Raw genomic sequence first — 13,477 nt, forward strand, 5'->3', positions numbered from 1 at the left:
GTCTGCTGTCTCACTGTTTGAAAATCCCTTTTATATGCTTTAATTTTGTAACTTGAGCAACTATTTCTAAGATGACAACATGTAATTAACTAGTGATTTCCTACTTTTTATTTTTTCTGAAATTCTGTATAACTTGTAACCTTTTTCTGTTTTTTTTTCTTTTTCTCCTTAAATAAAATTTAAAAAATATTTAAAAAATTGATGGAGAAATAAGATACTTCCATGACAAAGCACAACTGAAAAAATTTGTGTATACAAAGTCAACTGTGCAAAGAATACTGAAAGACATACTAGAAAGAGACAAAAAGAACTACAATTCTGAAAACAACAACAGAAACAAACCACCAAGAAGAGCAAACAAATAAGGGGGAAAGCTAGAAACCAATAACAGGAAAATAAAATGAAAAGTTAATCTAGTACGTATCAGTTATAACCATCAATATAAATGACCACAACTCACCAATTAAAAGATATCAATTGACAAAATGAACCAAGAATCAGGATCCAACAATTTTCTGTATACAAAAACACACCTGATTCACAAGGAAATTCATAGACTGAAAGTCAAAGGTTGGAAAACTATATTCCATGCAACAGGAACCCAGAAAAAAGCAGGGGGAGCTATTCTATTTGCAGACAATGTGAACTTCAAATGAAAAATTATCAAATGAGGTAAAGAAGGTCATTGCTAGGGGGGAAATTCAAAAGGAGAAACTAAGAATTATAAATATATGTGCATGAAATATAGGAGCACCCAACTATATAAGACAAATATGAATAGACATGAAAAACCAAATATACAATAATGTAGTTGTAACACGGGAACTTAACACCTCATTGTCACAAGGAGATAGATCAACTAGACAAAAAGCAAAAGTAACAGAACTGAATCTAAACTCATTGAGCAAATGGACTTAGAAGGTGTTTACAGAGTGTTTCACCCAAGCACATCAGAATACACATTCTTCTCAGTTGCACATGGGACAATCTCTTAAAATAGACCATATATTAGTCCACAGAAAATTCTTAGGTAAATGCAAAGGGACTGAAATTATCCCAAGCATATTATGTATCACAGTGCATTAAAACTGGAGATTAGTGGAAAAAGAAGCTGCTAAACCTATGTAAACACATGGAAATTAAATAACCTCTTGAACAACCAATGGATTATAAATGAAATTAAAGAATAAATTAAATACCCAAAATTCAATGCAAATGCAGATACAACATACTGAAACTTGTGGGGTGCAGTGAAAGTGGTGCCAAGAGAGTCATATACAGCAATAAATTGTCACACAAGAAAAACAGAATGGGCACAAATAAGCAACCTAATGCTACACCTCAGGCATCTAGAGAAAGAAGAGTAAGTCAAGCCTAAAACTCTAAAAGAGAGGAAATTGTAAAGATCAGAACAGAAATTAATGAAATTGAGACTAAAAAAACTGCAAAGAATTGATAAATGAGTTAGTTCTTTGAAAGAATAAATAAAGTGGATAAGCCCCTAGTCAACCTTATCAAGAAAAAGAAAGAAAACCTCAAATTAGTGCAATAAGCAGTGAAAAGTGTAAAACTATTACAGATCCCATGGAAATTCAGAAGATCGTGAATTCCTACTTTAAAAATCTTTACTCATATAGGGGAAAAAACACAGAGGAAATGGACAAATTCCTAGAAATATATGAATCAAAGCTAAATCCAGATAAGATAATTGGAATAACCAAATATCAGCTACAGAAGCTGAAAGCTTGATTAGAAACTTACCAATAAAGAAAATCCCAGGTCCTGATAGATTCATGGCTGAATTCTATAAGAAAGATTTAATGCCAACACTACTCAAACATTTCAGTGAAATCGAAAGGGAAGCATTCCTCCCTAACTCATTCCTGTGGGCAAGTGTTACTCTGATACCAAAAGCAGAGAAAGACTCAGTGAAAAAGGAGAACCAGAGGCCAATTTCCTTAATGAACATCGATGCAACAATATTCAATGAAATACTGACAAATACAATGCAGCAAATCATCAAGAAGAGTATACATCATGACCAAGTGGAATTTATCCTAGAAATGCAAGAATGATTTAACTTTTCCAAATCAATAAATCTAATACACCACATCAATAGGGCCAAACACAAAAATCACATGATCATCTAAATAGATGCAGAAAAAAATTTTTGATAAAGTCCTACACTTGTTCATAATAAGAACCCTACATAAAATCAGAGTAGATGGCATCTACCTCAATCTGACAAAAGCTATCTATGACAAACCAACAGCTAACATTATACTAAATGGACAAAAACTGAAAGCTTTCCCTCTAAAATAAGGAATAAGACAAGGATGTCACTATTACCACTCCTATTCAATATAGTTCTGGCAACATTAGCCAAAGAAAATAGATGAGAGAAAGATAAATAAAAGAAGTAAAGATAGAAACAAGTTAAATTATCACTATTTGCAGATGACATGATATGCTACACAGAGGACCCTAAAATCTCCATCAGAGTTAATAAGGAAATTCAGCAGTTTAGCTAGATACAAACTCAACACTCAAATATCAATAGCTTCCTGTAGATAAACAAAAACCTCACTGAGAGAGAAATTATGGAAAAATGCCTTTCACAATAGCATCTAAAATAATGAAATACTTAGAAATCAAACTAGCAAAGGAGACCTACATGCTGAAAATTGTAGTACTCTAAAAAAGAAGATTGAAGAGAATATCACAAAATGGAAAGCTATACCTTACTCTTGGGAAGGAAGAATCAACATTGAGAAAATTTCCCCAACTTCCAAAACTGTTATACAGATTTAAAGCAATTCTGATCAAAATACCATTAACACTTCTTACAAATCTAGAAAAAACATTCCTAAAATTCATTTGGAATCAGAAGAGACCTAGAATGTTAAAGGCAATCATGGGCAACAAAGGCAAGGCAGGAGGTATCTCAATCCATGACTTCATATTATTATACTATAAAGCTACAGTGATAAAATCAGCATGGCACTGGCAAAAAATAAATAAATAAATAAAAAATAAAAAACCAGACTTGGGAACAGGTTAGAGGATGCAAATACAACTGCAAGGATTCTCAGCCACCTTCTATTTGACAAAATGGCTAAAAATGTTCCCTGGAAAAAGATAATCTCTGTAATAAATGGTGCTGGAAAAATTGGGTTTACAAATGTCACAGACTGAAACTAGACTCTGGTCTATCATCATGCACTAAACTAAAGTCAAAATAGATCAATATATAAACATTAAAATAGAAAAATAAATAAATATATAAAAATAGAAAAATGGATAAAGATATAAACATTAAAATAAAAAAATAGAAAATAATTCTACTAGAAGACAAGTTAGGGAGAAATTTTGAGACATAGGGGCAGGCAATGAGTTCATAAACAAAATACAAACTGCACAGGAAGTATTTCAGAGAATCAACAAATGGGATCTCACCTTATTGAAAAGTTTCTGTGCTTCAAAAGAAATCATCAACAGAGTGAAAATAAACCCTCACAGAATGGGAAATAATTTTGACCAGCTGTCCCTCAGATGAAGAACTTATAACTACAATATATAAATGATTGAAAACATCATCCCCCCTAATACAAAATGAAATTAAAAATTGGGTGTCTGAGATGAACACATACTTCTCAGCTGAAGAAATACGAATGGCAAATAAATTCATGAAGAAATGTTTAACATAACTGATCATTTGAAAAATGCAAATTAAAACAACATTGAGATCTCATCTCACTCCATAAAGAATGGATGCTGTCAAGAAATTAACCAATAACAAATGTTGGCAGTGCTGTGGGGAAAAGGAACGCTGCTCCATGGTTGGTGGGAGTGTAGACTGGTGCAACCACTGTGGAAATCAGTGTGGAGATTCTTCAAAAATCTTGGATTAGAAGTCCTATTTAATCCAGCTATTCTGAATATTTTCCCAGAATAATTGATAATGTCATGCCACAGGAATGTTTGTGCACCCATGTTTATAGCAGCACAATTTGTAATAGCTAAATGTTGGAAACAGTGATAAGGTCCATTGACCATAGAATGGAGAAAAAAGATGTGTTTTTTTTTAAAAATAAAAAATAGAATATTACTCAGCTATAAAAATGGATAATATTGAGATTTTTTTAAAGGTAAGTGGAGGCAACTTGAGACTATACGCATAAGTGAAATAAATCAGACTCACATTTGTGAATATCACATTGTCTCCCTAGTATAAAAATAAATAACAAAAAACTGAAAATGTAATAAGATCCAAAATGTGCAATATGTATTGTCATAATGAAAGAGAAATTTCTCAAAAGGAAAGAAAAACTGGGATGGGGGAAAGAAGAAATGGAAGAAAGGAAAAGGTTGTGTGTATGAGGTATTCACAGGTAACTGTACGTATATGTGTGCAAGATAGATAACTATACTATTAATTCTCTGTTCATCAAAAAGAACAGTTTGTGCTATCATTGTTTGATTTTTTGATCATTTTTATGCCTAGATCTTGTAACCTATACAACTATTTCTAAGATAACAATATGCTATATCATGTGTTGATTTCCTATTTTTTGAATTTTTTTATTATTTCTATCCTTTCCGCTGTTTTGCTTTTTTTAATATACAAAAACATTTTAAAAAATCCTTCAAATCTATGTAGAGTCTACATATTTAATTTTCTTTCCCACATCTGTCAATAGAAGTCCTAGAATTTTGACATTATGTATCCTGGAATAAAGCCCTGGCAATTCCTCATGTATTCATCAACAAAACAATGAATTTATTTCTCAAAAATGTACTTGGAAGTGTTATTTTTGCCTCTCTCTTCATTCACAAAAGAAAAGAAAGAAAAGTTTCTTTGTCATTAGTTATTGGTACCTGGAAAATGCACAGGTACAAAATACTAAGTTAAATGCATAAATGAAAATAATATGTCCAATTTGGCTTGCTTTAGTCAGTTTCTGACTATAGTGAAACCTTGAAGCAGTGCACTACTAAGAAAAGAGGTTGAGGTACTTCATAGTTTTGGAGGTTCAAGGGCAGGGTGCCTACATCCCCTGTTCTGGGGCCATCTGTGACCCTGATGGCCTCACGGCATGGTAGGCAGAAGTGCTGGGAGGGTCAGAGAGAGGAAATGATTGAGTTTCATACAGAAAACAAGCGAGTTGAGAGAAATTGGGCCCTCTCCTCATGAAACAACCCTCCCATGAGAACTAACTCAGAGTCCTCCCTTAATTCCTTCTGAGGGCTCACTCTCCATTCCTTCCCAGTGTGCCCCAACTCTTCTGTGTTATTCTGTCTCCCATTATCCCCAGCCGTGGAATCAAGCTTGAAACAGATGGACTAAAATCCTAGTGTGGCGAATCAGTAGTATGAAACAATCATTTTAAACCTTTGCTTTATTTACCTAGGAAGAATTAATTTAACAACCATTAAAATGACAAAATGTTCATCGAATATTTTTTAAAAATCAAAAGGGATCTTAGAGATCATTTGTCAAACCTTCATGTAGCTCTCTTTCAAATGAATAACAAAGATTGACAAATAAGATAAAGTTTGATCTCTATTTCCCTCCTTAACTCATATGTGAAAATGACAGTGATTGGTAAAGGGACATAAAGGGCTTTTAAGAAGAGAAGCACGTTAGGAAAGGAAAGAATGAGGAATACGATATTATAACATTATTAAACCAATAAACCTGACTTGGAATTACATATAAAGAGGGCTGATTAATGTGAGGTTAACGTGTCAAAGCACTGAAGCCGTACTCTTTCACAGAGTTGACAAGTGACCACAGAAGCTAACATTCATGCAAAAACAAAAGAAGCATCTGTGTAATAAGCTGAGATGTAATAATAATGAACAAATAAATCTGTGCGTGCTTTAATTGGTAAACATATTACCACACAGCTACGCATAGATGGATTAAATTATGTTCAATGAACTCAATGAGTTCAAAGTGTAAAGAAAATTAGTAATTTTTAAATAAATAAATTACTACCATCCAAGCACACTGAGTACTATGTTGGCTGCTGTCCTGGGAAAGTGTAAGCTCTGGTTCCCACAGCAGCCTTTCCAGCAGTTCTAATCGTCTCAGGGACCACACGGGCTGACTCTGTGGCACTTGTCTCCTCTGCTTCTCACGTGGATTCCCACTCGAGTCCCTGCCACGTCTGACCGGAAACCTGACTCAGGGGACCTCCCGCGGAGACCTGCTTCAGCAAGCTTCAAATAAGGGGCTAAGCGGGAAGACTGGCTATTTAATACACATCTTACTGCACTGGTAAGGACAGGACAGAGTAACCACGTTTGGGCCAAATAGAGCAGCAGAAAAACCAAGCACGTGTGGACAGAGAGGGCACAGTGAGGGGCCACGTAATCACCAGAGAAAGGAGGGGTTTTTTTTTTGTTTGTTTGTTTGTTTTGTTTTTTTTAATTTTTGTTTGTAAAACCTGTGAAGTGTATATTACCTGATTTTCACATTTTATTAATTATTCATTTAAAATCACTGCTTTTACTCATTTACTGGTTGATTGGTTTTGCTTAAGGGTTTTAAAGTAAATTTAAAAGATATTTTGTTATTTTCAAAGACACTAATTCTTATTTAAAATTTACATTATTTTCTTTTCTTTTCTTTTTTCTTTTTTCTTTTTTTTTCTTCTCTTTGTCCTTTTGAGACAGGGTCTCGCTATGCAGTTCAGGCTGATCTTGAACCTACTTTGTAACCCAGGCTCCCAAGGATCCTCCTGTGTCAAATTTACGTACTTCATCATGTGACATTGGGTCAAAAAGGAAACAAGTTTTAAAAAATCAATTTAGATTTTAACTTAGTGGCAAAAACACTTAACAGGTATTTGTATTTCACTACATAATATTTAAGAAAATTAAAATTAGATTTTTAGTGAAATTTTGAAAACTGTGTGATACTTATGTTTAAAAGTACAATATGAAATATTTTAAACTTAAAAATTAATGCAAAAGGGTGAAATATATGCTACTAAAAGACTATCAGTTATATAACTACATTATATGTGACAGCATTACTATCTTTCTAATATATTCTAGAAGAATCTATGTAAGATCTTGACAAATATAGACTGACTTCCAAGTTCACAAACATCCTTGTTATTAATATGAAAATACCCAATCTCTGTAAAATATAAAATGGTTATTAATATAAAAATAGAGAAAACAGATTATTGGTCACTGAAATGAAAAAATTTGAACATAATCAGTTATAAAAATAGATAATTCAACATTAACTAATGCTACTTATTTGGAAAAAATTGAAGGTATCATCAAATCAAGAAAAAAATTTTACACTTAAGAAATAAAACCAAAAGAGAATTAAAGACTCACTGGGAGAAGGGGATAATTATACATATTTAAGAGATACTCACTGCAATATTAATTATACTCTGACACTATTTGTACCCTTTTACTGCATTGTTTTTTTTTAATGTCCTTTCTTTTTTTTTTCTTCTCTCTTTAAATAAAAAAAAGATAACTTGATATTGAATTATTGGAGAAATTTGATAAGGTTGCATTGTGGGTTTTAGAGTAAATGCCACACAATCATGAGAAATCTCTGACATGAAATATTAGGCCTTGGGAGCAAAATATAAAAGAAGATACACAGTATTTGTTCAAAGCAAGTTAAAATGTTGGAAAGAAATAGATACCTTGTAATGGAAAGTTTAGTGATATAATTGTAGTTATTTTACTTCTTTAGTTTTAAAATTGTACAATGCATCACTATCTGTAAATTTAATTCTTAAAAATTATGCAATTTTCATGTAATTAAAATGCCATTTTTGTAACTCATTTTTACATTTATTATATTTTCATGTTTTCTTCTGAAGTTAAAATTTAATGCAATTATTTATGCAAATATATAACCTGAAATAATCTGCATGTCCCCAAACTGAGGGAATGTTTAAATAAACTGTAGTATGTCTATTTGTAATAATATGAAAACTACTTATATACACTAACAATGTAGCATTAGAATTTGTGTACAGATTGTAACTGAGAAATTTGGTAAAACAATATACCCTATCGTTACGTATTCCTATGGAGTAAAATAGGAATACAAAATCATTTTATTAATAGTATTAGGGTCCTAAAGGACTAAAGATATTTAAGCTGTTTATAAAATTATCCTGTTATATTCTATGTTTAAAATATTATTGTTGTTGTTGTTATTATTATTATTATTCGTCTATTTGAGACACTATGATATGCAGTCTCACTATGCAGTTCAGGTTGGCCTTGAGCTCACTTTGTAGACCAGGCTGGTCTGGAACTCACAACATTCCTCCTGCCTCAGCTTCGTAAGTGCTGGGATTACAGGTGTATGCCTCCATATCTGGCCAAAAAAAAAAACAAAAAGTGTTATTAAACTGGGATAAGCCATATGCTTGAACTGCAGAAAAGTAAGGTGAGCTCGTAGATCAAGACAAAATTTCAAAGCAAGTCGTGAGGCTGTGAGCCATACTGTACATGTGGTAGTAATGGAGGCTTTGCAAATGCTTGGAAGGCAAAGGCAGGCACCAGTTGACAAAAACAGCTAGTATGGGATTTAAAACTAAAACAAAGAGGGCCATTTTTAATCACAGTACAATTAATCCAGCTGCTTACACTATCTTTATGAAACTGTGGCTGCTATATCCTTATGGAAATTTTTTAAAACTGCTAATTACATGCACATCAGAATAATGGAAAGCATAATTACCCTTATTGTGCTTGGTGACACTGAAACCTCTTTTATTCTGTGATTGGAGCTGCATAATTACGATAATTGCTTCTACTGTATTATCTGTTCAAATATAGCTCTGCAAAAATTACTTTATTTTAATTAAACATGTTTAGGTTTTTAATGTTTGGTTTGCTATCATAACCAAATAAATTCTATTTAAATGCCACAACGGTATATATTGCTCTAACACTTTTAAACAGTTTTTAACTCAGGTGTTCAACCACTTTTTCAATCAGTGTTTTACCCAGTTGTTCAACTCCAAATAAACCCCACTGTATGCCACTTTAAAATCAGTTACACATAATATGAAATTACATGATTGATAACTTTTTTTTGGCAACCTAATTTTAAAAGCAAAGAGCCATAAGTTTAATAAAATTTGTACTTGTGGTTAGGTCTATGAGATAGTATCATGGAGAAAATAAAATTTTTAAAAGCCTAAATGAAAATATAACTCGGGGCTGGAGATTTAGCTCAGCGGCATAAGCACATGCCTTGCAAGCAGGCAGTCGTGAGTTCGATTCCCAGTACCGATAAAATGGAAAAAGACAAAAGTAAATAAATAAATGTATATATATATATATATATATATATATATATATATATGTATGTATACATAAAAAACTCATTGGAAATAATCTACGATAAATATGATGTAAAAGTGAGGCGCATTAATGTTGAGAACTATCAAAGCCCTTTATTATAAGTTTTGTAACTCAGCGAAGCTATCACAGTGGAAATGAGCCATGCAGTCTGTCTGGGGAAGCCTGTAAGGAGCTCTGCAGGTCCTTTCACACAAAGATTTTTACAAACAACTACCACAGGTCATAAAGTGCATTTTCTAATATCTTCTTTCAGCAACAGGTACTGTGTTTGGAATTTACTTCTCTCAGAGTAAGAATCATACCTAGGGTGCTAATTACCTCCCATCCTTCTGGCACAGTTACTTTGTCTGTCTGTGGTTGATAAGCACATTTAACCATGTTATCCTTGGCTTTCTTTCCCCACACAGGACTATGAGATTGGAATCCCTCTCAGAATGAGCTGGGGTCTTTAATGAATTACATAGTACTGGCTTACGTGGTTTGCAACCTCCCAGGCAACTGAAGTACACAAACTCATTTAAAAAGCATGGGATGTAATGTCAAATACTCTACTACAAACTAACCTATGCCGTGGCACTTAAGGTCAAACACATTATAGATCAATGACATCTTGCAGACATTGTCTCAAGAGCCATGAAATGTCCCAGTCAGGGAAACAAGGAAGAAGATAAAAAGCTGAATACAACAGAAAGTGAACTGGACTTAGGACTCAGATGGTCTTTAATCCCCAAACCCATGCTCATCCTGCTGGCAACAAAATTCTCTTTTAATATTCAGCTTACATATTTAACTATTTAAGTGAACAGAAGAGAGAGGTTTCAAAGTACAGGTGCAGGGTTGAACAACACTGATGAAATTAACCCTGCAAATCTATACTAATTTTCTTGATTAAGACAGCGTTTCTTTTGTGCCTTTGTTCAGCTTATTTGTGTGCTTCTCTCTTTTGTGTTTGTATGTTTTGCTTAAGGTAAAAGGCATTTTTAGTCCTGCAGGTGTTGGGCTGGTCTGGTCTCTGCTTTTCCTTCTCTCTCCCACTCTGTTGTATAGAAATAGCCCAGGTATGATGTGCACTTGACCCTTCATTCTTCTCTAAAAGCAAGTTTTTTGCCTTTGCTGCCACTGCCAGGGCATCCTGGTTATTTTCTGTCTTTCAAACACTTTTCTGCCTGCCCAAGCTTTTGCCTTGTTTTAAGGTCCAACTCACATACTGCCCTTGTCAAGGAATCTTTCCTCATTATCCGCATCTGAATGTATGACTTTTTAACTCTGCTTGGTCCTCTCTTGTAACAGATACTCTGTTTTGGATTAGATAGGTACTTGCTATTTTACCACTAATTTGAAAGTACTTTGGGCCAAATCTCCATTCTAGGCATATATTACAAAAAAAATAATAATAATAATGTCAATTTCCATTTCATCCTTTGTAAGAGGAAAAAATGCAAGAATTCATTTTAATATTTTAAATCCGGGATATTTTCTAAGCTAACAAGTGAAACTTGAACTTTTAACTTGTATCAGTATTCTTTAAAGAAGGCATCAACATATGATGGCTTATATGTAACTATTTGCCATTTATATAGTGGATTAATAGTAAGATTTAATACATACAAGAGATGATAGTGAAATAGAAAGCATTCTTTCCACTTAATGAAGATCGTGCTTAAATAGGACTTTTAATGAATACTTTAAATATTCATAGTTAGAAATGTTAATTATTGGCTTTTTAAATGGGAATTTAAATAATGTAGCTAAACATCACTTTTGAAGCAAAATCTTCTAGATTTCAACTAAGTGAAAATGTGAAAAGAGTGAAAGAAAGTCGATAGACGTATCTCTTCCTTATAGTCCGCTAATGGGGTGTGTGTAATTTACTTCGGATTTACTGACAATGAACATAAAGGAAATGAGTGCATTAGTCAGATCTTCAATGGCGCATGGAAACAATACCATTATGCAATCAATTGTGTGTACAATCCCATTACTGAGAGAAATGCGCTCTCATTTGATAAAAGTGTCTTCTATTCAAATAAGTCTTATTAAAAAGAAAGAAGAAAATAAAAGCAACAAAAATAGTAGAGACATTTTGAACACCTAGAAATCGTAAAAGAAAGTTTAACAAGTATGGGAAAAACAGATTTAAAGTTTAGATTTTTATTTCTGATATTGGAATTCGCATATATGACACACTATATACGTCTTAGCTATTTTTCTCTCATTGCTGAATCAAAATACACAATACCTAAAAATAAATAAAAGAGGGGAGGTTTATTATTTCACAGTTTCCAGAAGCCTTAGTGCATAATCAGCCAGCTCCAAAGTAGCGTGCGTTTTCAGAGGGCATCACAGTGTAGAGACAGTTCATTGGTGGGCAAAAGGTAGCAAAAGCAATAGGGGGTGATGACCATAGCTCACTCTGTCCCGTGTATCTTACTGACGCTACTGAAGGCAAGTAGCACTGACATACTTAATCCTAGCACCCTTTACTTTAGCACTGTACTGTGAACCAATCCCACCATTACACACTCTAGATCCAGCCACTTCTGAAACAGCCCTGCTTCTGACCGCATGAGGCTTTGGGGATAAACCTATACACAAGCCGTAACAGTACAGTATACTGCGTAAGTTTACATAGTAAACTAATTCCAGGACACACAGTATTTGATCATGCTACTAGTAGTGATCATTTTTATGCTTACTATAGTTCTCACACTCTTCCTGATTTCTTACATTATGATGTAATAGTGTTTTATGCTCTATGCATTGATTCTCAAAGATGTTTCATGCTTATCATTTCAGTAATCTGAAATACCTAACTTTCTTTACTGCAACCAACATAAATGTCATTTTTCTGTGGTTTAAGTAAAGTCCTTCTAAAAGCATGTCTTCTCTATCGGTATTTTATGAGGCTATACACAGACCATTTTATCTGGAAGAAAAGAATGTCTATAAACTAAAACAATGCTTATCCATAAGTGATCCATGGAACTTGGGGATTTCAAAGACACTTTAAGTAAAGTTAAGATCATTTCCTGATAATGCTACTTTTTTTCTTTTTAAAACAGTGGTAATGCTACAATCATTGTGCAAAATTACTGGTGGATGAACTGTTGGTACCTTAGTATGAATACAGGCAGTGACGGCAGACTATGTAAATCGTTACTGGACTTTCCCTGTCATCTCCTCACAAGATAAAAAGCCAGACTCATGAAGAATGTCTTTTTTAATACAGTAGTAGAACTAATTTGATTAAATCTTGAATACATATTATCAAAATTTACATGCAAAGATAAGAATTAGGCATTATTTTCTTCTAATACAAGCTGAAATAGGATATTATGTTGATGAAAAGTGAATTGTTTCATAGTCAGGTGGAATTAGTTACATTTTTATAGACTAATGATTATTTTGTGCTTATTTGACATTTTCTCAAAAGTAAAGGAATTGAATTGTGTTGTTTCTAGTTTAACAGTAAGCCACTGTCATTGTCAGTTATAAAAGTTAAGTATTCAAGAGAAAAGATGAAATATTGAAATTCCAAGAACTGAGGTGAATACTCTACGTACTTTTCTTTTCCTCGGGTTATATGGTTTTCTAATCTGTTTATCCGTGTACATCTGCCTGTTTCTTTTTCATTTTCTTCTACTTTTGGTCCAAACATGATTGCCTTTGCTGGAATGAGATCTCTTAAACTATAACCCCAGCTCCACTGACCGCATTGTTTGTTGTAAATTCTCAATGACTGAAAGAAAGCCACATGGGGCAGTTGGTAGCTACTTGAATCAAACCTCACTAAGTTCCTTATGTCCTCCTATGACTGAGGTATGTATATGGCTTGAGTGTGCCCCCCAAAAGCTAAAGGGATAGAAGCTTGGCCTCTACTATGGTGGTTGTAAGAGCTTGCTGGACCTCTAAGAAGTGGAGCTAGTGAGGTATGTTTAGGACACTGGGTGTACATTCAGAAGGGATTAAAGTAGTTTTGGTGAACCTTGTTAGTTCTCCTGAGAGCTAGTTATTATAAAAGGCATCTGTTCTTTCTGGATTCCTTACTCACCATATCATCTTTCCCTGTATCACATTTTCACCATAATGCCATCTGTGATGTGAAACAGTTTAG

This window comes from Cavia porcellus, unplaced genomic scaffold (assembly GCF_034190915.1).
Source record: "Cavia porcellus strain 051 isolate PalLab524CR breed Dunkin Hartley unplaced genomic scaffold, mCavPor4.1 scaffold_1, whole genome shotgun sequence".
Classification (NCBI taxonomy): domain Eukaryota; kingdom Metazoa; phylum Chordata; class Mammalia; order Rodentia; family Caviidae; genus Cavia; species Cavia porcellus.